Genomic DNA, 8,448 nt, shown 5'->3' with positions numbered 1-8,448 from the left:
CATTTTATCATAATTTCAATGTTCCTTGAGAGAAGAACTTGTTAATTACCCTGTTTTAAAACATAAACAATTCCCCAACACTTGCAATTAGTCACTACCTACTGTTACTTGCAATTTGTTGGCAGATCAAGCTACAATCTGTTGCACTGTGATAGACAAATTCCTGCAACCCACAAATTCATTCCAGAACTGAGAGGAAGAAACCCAAAAACCCATAACCCCCAACCCTTTTCTGGTTAACTGCACTCATCCGGCTTTTAGGAAAAAATCTTCCTTCAGTGTGCACGTGTAACTGTTAATCTGAATTATGCATGCACACTGAGGTGAGAGCAGACCTCCTTAGCAAACACCTGTGCAGTCCCAATACAGTATTTCAGCTGCCATATACTCTAATGCAACAGATTTTGCATGAATCTGCCTCCACACTGTAACCTCTTATGCCCTGCCAAGTGCTATATATTTCCCTTGGTGGTGGTATTGGTGGCGAGTGAGTGGGAGGAACAACATGTATTATATACTAGTTATAATATTATACTACTGTATGCTTCCCAAAGAACCTTTCTGAAAGCAGTTACTATTTGCTGATGTGAGAACTGCCCTTTTTCCTTTTTTTTTTTTCATGAGAGCACAGGGCTTTCCATGACTTGGGTGTTGCACTGAAACATATTATATTTTAGAAATCATTGTATTGTCTTCATCAATACTTAATTAAAGAATTAATGTTTAGTAAGAGAAAGTAAGATAAAAGAACCATTTTTTTTCTATTCGCTTTTGTCACCTGACTTAGTAAGACCACCTTCAGTGGCAAAATAGCATAGTGACATTTTCAAAACATGCGGTCCCTTGAGCCTGGAACCTAACACAGACAAGAAAGCTCAGCTTGATGCCAACACTGCTTTGTGATGTGTGCTTCTCTTTTTTCAAGAACTGGGATGCAACAGCTGCTAAATATAGAGAGGAATAAAAGGTTGCTATTGTACCGAATTTAGCTGCACAAAAAGTAAATACTTTATATGGATTTTATATACACGCAGTGTTGTTGCGGCCATGTTGGTTCCAGGATATTAAAGAGGCAAGGTGGGCGAGGTAATATCTTTTATTGGAGCAACTTCTGTTGGTGAGACAGACAAGCTTTTTAGCTTACACAGAGCTCTTCTTCAGGCCTGGGAAATGTACTCAGGGAGGATTTGATATGTGAGCATGCTCAGTGTCCCAGCATTCCAAAGCATTCTTGCTTTGCAGTTGCACCCAGGCTGCTTCCTCAGTCTTCAGTAAATTTGGATGCTGATTGGCAGTTACCAAATTGTTTAATCTTACTCCTACGCAACTCCAAAAAGGGCTTCATCCTTTGTGGTCTTTAGAGCTGTCAACTCCTGCCAAGGTCACTGGCCCCTGATGCTGGACAGTGGTTCGCAGGAAGGTCTTAGCATTTAATGGAATTGCATTCAAAGAGAAAAAAAGTAGCAAGTCTTGCCCCAGACTTTCAAAAGTGCTCAGCACCCTCCTTTGGGGCAGATTTTCAAGTGTTTAATGCAACTCCCATTGAGAACAATGTTCTACTCATGTAACGTTTACTGCAAGGGATAGCAGTAGTAAAGGGGCAAGAGGATTAAATTTGTAACAGCAGGAACAAGATAGCTCAGTCACTGTACTGCTATGTACAAGTGGACTGGGATATAGCTTAACAGAACTGTCAAAGGGTGGCTGACCCTGTGATTGAAATTGGTCCAGCTCCCTTGTGGCAGAGCAGGTGCTCCCAGCTGAGCCAATTAAGAGGGCAGGGGCTGCACCTGGGCTATGAAAGATCAGAGGAAGTTGCAGGGAGGGCAAATCTAGAAGGGGAACTGTAGAGTGAAGTTGCAGGGAGGGAGACTCTCCTGTGGTGGTTCCTGAGGAAGGGAGTTGGGACTGGGAAAGAAGACCCAGCTGTAATTTTTGTTGTTTCTTTGGGAAAAGGCAAGTAAGGACGGCCAGGCCTTGTGTCTTCTCCAGCTGCTTAGAGAGCAGGAGGGCACAGTACCTCTGTGAAGAAAGGCTGGGCCCAACTTAAGGCTGGTGGAAGATTTTTTGTGTTAATAGAAAAACAGCTCCCCAAAGGGCTGTGATTGGATGAGAAAACCTGTGTGGAGTTTGTTTAAGTAGCCCTGAAGAAGGGGTAAACAGAGGCAGGGCACTGCAGAGGCACTCCACTGATGATCAGGTGCTCTGGTCTGTTCTACAAGTGCCAGAACAGTTCAGCCTTTCTTCTGAACATCCACCAATGTAATATATGCCATCATGTGCCAGCAATGCCCCTCTGCTATGTACATCGGCCAAACTGGACAGTCCCTATGTAAAAGGATAAAAGGACACAAGTCAGATATTAGGAATGGCAATATACAAAAACCTGTAGAACACTTCAGCCTCCCTGGCTACACAATAGCAGATGTAAAGGTAGCCATCGTACAGCAAAAAAACTTCAGGACCAGACTTCAAAGAGAAACTGCTGAGCTTCAGTTCATTTGCAAATTTGACACCATCAGCTCAGGATTAACAAAGACTGTGAATGGCTAGCCAACTACAAAAGCAGTTTATCCTCCCTTGGTGTTCACACCTCAACTGCTAGAAGAGGGCCTCATCTTCCCTGATTGAACTAAGGTCGTGCTCTCCGGACTGATTCTTGCCTGCATTTTTATACCTGCCTCTGGAAATTTCCATTACATGCATCTGACGACGTGGGCATTCACCCACGAAAGCTCATTCTCCAATGCATCTATTAGTCTTTAAGGTGCCACAGGATTCTTTATTGCTTTTTACAGATCCAGACTAACACTACCCCTCTGATACTTCAGGAAATTGAATTATTGTCTAATAAAGTTCTGTGCTGAGTAGTTTATAAAATGAGGGAGATATCGCTGGTTTAGGGTTGCCCTAGCGCATTTTTCCCCACTGAACATTTTTGGAAAATACCTGCCAAAAACTAATACAAAATTTGCTTTTCCAAAGTATCCTCATGAGCCCAGAATAAAATGAATCATTGGCAGGGATGACGTACCAGGACGCAGATGAGAGAAGGCATGAACTTCATCAGGAGCTTAGAAATTCTCTGCATCCTGTACTGCTGTGAAAACCGACCTCCTCCACCCCACTGTATGTGCTAATTTGCACTGTATATTTTGCGCCAAACTGCAAAATAGTTGATTTTATTACCAATATTTTTGCAGTTTATGCCTAGGAGCCTCTATCTTATGCTTGTTGTAAATAGTGCTAAGATTCCATTTTTATCCCAAGCAAGGAAACTAAGAGAAAGGTGTCTGCTATTAAACAACTTCACCATGGCACAGACGGGCTGGTTGTACAAATGACAGTCCTGTTTTCACCCTTTCGGAAGGATGTAAAGTCAGTGAAAGGAAACTTCACCCGGTGAACAGTTATTGGACCATATTTCAATGTATTAACCTATTTAATCACCATTTAAAAATGTTATCCTGTTGTTAACTGTGAATTTAACAATCAAAGGAAAATACTGAAAGCTATAATATCCTCCACACAAAATTTTGTCTTAGATGTGTGCAGAAATTCACTGATTCACACTGGTTTTGAGGTGTTATCAAATTATTCGGCTTTCATTAGTGCTGAATAAATAGAAATATTCAGAACCTAATTCTATCAGATTTCTTTGTTCTGGCAAATTACTACCTATGCCTTTAGCTTTCTAGTTACTGTGTTTCTATAAAGGAGAATGCTTTCCCCCCTACTAGTGTTTTGTTTCAGCATTTCAAAAAACATTGTCATTTCACAACGAGTGACATAAGTACATTTGGATCAGCTATGAGTGCACCCCCCTGGCTATTTTTTTGAAGTTCTACAAGTTTCCTTTTTGACACCTGAGATTTTCAAATCCTTCCTGGGCTGAGGCAGGAAGAAGAAAGTGCTTTTCCAAAGATATTTTTCTACTCAAACAGAACAATTATTTTACACTATGTCCTGTTCACTCTAATTTCCATGAGTGCCAGATCACAGGGTTTACACCTTCTTCATTAGCTCATGTGCAAAATTTGAAGAGAGATCTGAAGCACAGGCCTGTGTGTCAGTCCTGAAGAGAACTGGCTCTCTGCCTCAGCATTATGGCATCACCTTTTAAAGAGTTGCTGTGGGCGCAGAAAAACAATTGCAGAAAATATCCCTAATGTTAAATGCAGTATAAAGATTCTGTTTTCCCCCCTCTTATTATTCCGATTGTTTTATTTCCAGCCCTCTTGCTGGTGGCTGCCTTTGTGGCACTTCAGCTGTGATTAGATGGGCGGGCAAGCAGCTTCCCCTAGAGCTGAAGCCAGCTGGTTGAAAAGACTGGCAAGCTCTCAACTTTTCCTCTCCCCACTACCTTAGAGATTGAGTTTATTATCTCCATAGCTCTATGACATGCCCAGTCTGTGTGGGCTAAGGGTCTGAGGGCACAAGTCAGTACTCTACCGTCAGAGCTCCCTTATCTCTGCTCTGTTGCTGTACTTATGATTTAGTTGTAACCTCGAAAATTGCCTTACTACCAAAAAAAAAAAAAAAAAGTCACCCAGTCCTAATGCTGGAAACCCTGTGATAATCTGTTCCATGCATTCAAATGAAAATATGACTTCTTGGCAGAGAATAGCATTATAATGTAAAATCCCATATGCTGTTATACAGTATGTTGCAATCTGTTTTACTGCTGCCTCTATTCTAACGAGTGAATACTGCCAATAAAGCAATTGAAGATAACACTAATTGCTTATTTCTGTGATCCATAATTTTTATGGCTGCCTTATAGCTCTTTAGTCAAATAGATGTTTTTTGGCCTTTAAGATCTAGAACTCATGTACTGTAGAGATTGAGACTGGAAATCTGCAAACTGGCCTGAGAGGTTATTCTAAGTTCATGAATAGCATGCAGAAGGACATAATTAAAAACTGTTAAAGAAAATAGAAGTCTTAAATCAGTCATAACACTGGGTTTCATCAATATTTTTTAATGTAAACTTTGCTCTTTCTGTATCCTCTCACTTCTCGGATGTCATCGTTAGGTGTTGCGTAGTAATCAGACACAGTGGCTTTTTAAAATAAAACTCCCTTCGGCTGGTGCTGCTTGCATAGGTTTCCACAGATAGAAGGTGTCCCATTCTGCTACGGATCCAGTCCTGATTCTACTACTCATTCTCTCTAGAGCAGTGGTGGGTAAACTGTGGCCTGGGAGGCACACGCGGCCCATCAGGGTAAGCTGCTGGTTGGCTGCAAGACTTTGTTTACATTTGCATGGCCTCCTGCAGCTCTCAGTGGCTGCGGTTCGCCATTCCCAGCCAATGGGAACTGCAGGAATTGGCGTGGGCCTGGCCTTGGAATCCTTCGGCTGTGTATTGCTGGTGTAACTGGCGTACGGGGAGTGACAGGAGTATGGCTGGAAGAATGGGGTTATCTGGAGCACTGCTGTACTCTAGTAATCCCCAACTGGAATGTCTCTTAAAGGATATTACCAGTCTGCACAAATCAGAGCTTCCCAGACACTGTACATCCACCTTTTTGGTCTTCCCTCCAGGTGCAGCGCTGAACAGATTTGGTCAGATGTGAGGGCTGGGGCTAATCGTTTTGTTGGATCTAAGACTCACACAGGTTGGGAGGGACCGGATCTTCCCTGCAATGACCACTTCCTTAGCTGTGCAATGTATTGCCCCCTTTATTCCAAACAAATGCTGTGAGGAATTTCCTTGTATACTAAAGGAAAAGGGATGAAAACAACCTATTGTATTCTATACCTGCAAGTGGGTTGTCAGACAGCACTATCTCTCAACTTATCTGAAGCCCTGAATTTGGAGGGAATCATATTGCTGGGAACACCTAAGCTTGTGCTGAGCAGTTTTGTTGGGAAGCAAAGGTTTTAGCTAAGGCAGATGGTTTTTAGATGCGGTGATGAGAGTATATCTACCTTTTATTCTTTATATTTATGAAATTAGTTAGTGCTTGTGTTTTCAGAGGTTGTGATTGTCCATGTTCTTAGTGGACTGGTAATATTCACCTTGAAAAGAAAAAATATACGTGAGTGGTATTGCAAAGGAGTGTAAAGGTGTAATGCATTAGCCTAATACGTAATTTGTTGATGTCTAGTTGGCAGCTGGTATCAAGCAGAGTGTCCCAGGGGTTGGTCCTAGGTCTGGTTTTGTTCAATATCTTTGTTAATGATTTGGATGATGGGATGGATTGCACCCTCAACAAGTTCGTAGAAGACACTAAACTGGGGAGAGAGGCTGATATGCTGGAGGGTAGGGATAGGGTCTAGAGTGACCTAGACAAATTGGAAGATTGGGCCAAAAGAAATCTGATGAGGTTCAACAAGGACAATTGCAGAGTCCTGCACTTAGGACAGAAGAATCCCATACACTGCTACAGGCTGGACACCGACTGTCTAAGCTGCAGTTCTGCAGAGAAGGACATGGCGATTTGCAGTGGATGAGAAGCTGGATATGAGTCAGCAGTTGCCCTTGTTGCAAGAAGGCTAACGGCACATTGGGCTGCATTAGTAGGAGCATTGACAGCAGATGAGGGAAGTGATTATTTCCCTCTATTCAGCACTGATGAGCCACATCTGGAGTATTGTGTCCAGTTTGGCTCCCCCCACTACAGAAAGGATGTGGACAAATTGGAGACAGTCCAGCAGAGAGCAATAAAATGATTAGGGCTGGGGCACATGACTTATGAGGAGAGCTGAGGAATGGGCTTGTTTAGTCTGCAGAAGAGAAGAGTAAGGGGAGATTTGATAGCAGCCTCACTACTGAAGTGGGGTTCCCAAGAGGGTGGAGATCAACTGTTCTCAGCAGTGGCAGATGACAGACCAAGGAACAATGGTCTCAAGTTGCAGTGGGGGAGTCTACGTTGGATATTAGGAGCACTATTTCACTAGGAGGGTGGTGAAGCACTGGAATGTGTTACTCTAGGAAGATGGTGAATCTCCATCCCTAGACGTTCTTAAGGCCCAGCTTGACAAAGCCTTGGCTGGGATGATTTAGTTGGTGTTGGTCCTGCTTTGAGCAGGGGGTTGGACTAGATTACCTCCCGAGGTATCTTTCAACCCTAATTTTCTCTGATACTATGTGGTCCTGTTTCTTCCTAGTGACCAGTCCCAGTGAAGATTAGAACTTGCTCTTTGCTTACAATGGAAGGGGTTACTTTAGCCCAAGTGAGAAGGGCTTGTACTTTTACGGTCTGATCCAACTCTCATGGACTGGAGTAGTGGTGCATCTCTCCCCTACCCGCACCCCTGAATGACAATTCTTTGGGACAGCAATGGCTGTCTGCACACACCTTCTGGTTGACTGTCTGGTTGTGAAGAGGGGACAGCAAAGGGGGCAGTTAGGATAGTCTGAGGTGGTTGAGCATCAGTTTAGCTGTTTCCCTCTCCCTATCAGCTGTTTAGCTGATCAGCTGTAGAGGAAGTTGAGGTTTAAGCTTTACACCACTAGGGACCACTCTGACCCTCTGCCAAGTAGCCACTGGGCTGCAGCTCTATTTTCCTTGAGAGTAAGGCCTGGTCTACACTGGGGGGGGAGGGGGTCGATGTAAGATATGCAACTTCAGCTATGGGAATAGTGGAGCTGAAGTTGATGTATCTTATTTCGACTTACCTCCCATCCTCATGGTGCGGGATCGATGGTCACAGCTCCTCCCATCTACTCCACTACCGCCGATCGCTCTGGTGGAGTTCCGGCGTTGACAGGAGCGCATTTGGGAATCAATATATCGCATCTAGATGAGATGCGATATATCGATCCCTGATAAATCGATCACTACCCGCCGATTCGGTGGGTAGTCTAGACATACCCTTAGTATCAGAACAGCAACTTCTCTTTCCATTACTCACTTGGTGAGGCATCTGATGGGGGCCAATCTCAGGCAGAGAAATCACCAGATCCATGGTGGGGCAGGAGAACACTTGTGGGGGATGGATATCTATGGGGACAGGAGGAAGCCAAAGTAATTTTTGGTACCTTTAGTTTTTCTTGTCTAAGCAGGCTGGGGGGGCAGGTACTTTTGGTCTTTGAATCTTTTTTCAGTTGCAGCTGGGAGGGAATGGTCCCATGGCACTACAGGTTAATGTTTTTATCTCCCCTTCCACTGCTCTCTGAGCAGAATTATCTCACTGGCACCTGTGCAGTTCAACCCACAGTCTAAACCCAGAATATGTGGTGTTATGTTTCCCTCCAATGTTTGTGCCCCAGAAGAGACAAGAGCCTACTATTTACTCAGTGCTGAAGAAATTGCTCCCTTAGCTCAGATAGTGGGATTGTGTGATTTTTGGCACTGAAGAGCCTGAGTTTTATCCCCACTCAAACCATACTATTGGTATGTCTTGAGCTGATGTTGCATTACACAAGAGAGTTCTTTCTGAACTCTGCTATTTAATCTACAGGTCAGATGAAACGGGGATGTTATATTTCAGCTGCTTACA

The sequence above is a fragment of the Chelonoidis abingdonii genome, chromosome 3 (genome assembly GCF_003597395.2).
Source record: "Chelonoidis abingdonii isolate Lonesome George chromosome 3, CheloAbing_2.0, whole genome shotgun sequence".
Taxonomy (NCBI): domain Eukaryota; kingdom Metazoa; phylum Chordata; order Testudines; family Testudinidae; genus Chelonoidis; species Chelonoidis abingdonii.
Note: the sequence above shows the minus strand (reverse complement) of the source record.